At 63.3% G+C, this 398-nt stretch overlaps 1 protein-coding gene across 1 annotated transcript in view; it reads left to right on the top strand.

Annotated features, from left to right (window-relative positions):
- Positions 1-398, top strand: part of ASIC4 (acid-sensing (proton-gated) ion channel family member 4) — a gene marked incomplete at its 5' end in the record, with an annotated part of 3,314 nt that overhangs the window by 849 nt on the left and 2,067 nt on the right. The gene's annotated exons all lie outside the window — the stretch shown is intronic.

Raw genomic sequence — 398 nt, forward strand, 5'->3', positions numbered from 1 at the left:
CTGTCAGCTCACTGGGGCCAGACCCTGTCCTGCCCTCCTGGCGCCCAGATCAGCCCCTTTCCTCTCTGCCTTGTACCCAGGGGCCTTCCTTGCCCTGGCCAACCTGCGGGCAAGGACCATTTGTCCTCATCCTCTCCATACCCAAGTGCCACCCCTGCCCCACTGCCTCTAGGGGAATGAATCAAGTCCTGCCCTCCTGGCGCCCAGATCAGCCCCTTTCCTCTCTGCCTTGTACCCAGGGGCCTTCCTTGCCCTGGCCAACCTGCGGGCAAGGACCATTTGTCCTCATCCTCTCCATACCCAAGTGCCACCCCTGCCCCACTGCCTCTAGGGGAATGAATCAAGGTGGGGGGTGGAAGTGCACCAGACTCCACCCCCCCCACCAGGCCGCTCCTCTC

Source organism: Merops nubicus, unplaced genomic scaffold, assembly GCF_000691845.1.
Source record: "Merops nubicus isolate BGI_N331 unplaced genomic scaffold, ASM69184v1 scaffold43471, whole genome shotgun sequence".
In the NCBI taxonomy this organism is placed as follows: domain Eukaryota; kingdom Metazoa; phylum Chordata; class Aves; order Coraciiformes; family Meropidae; genus Merops; species Merops nubicus.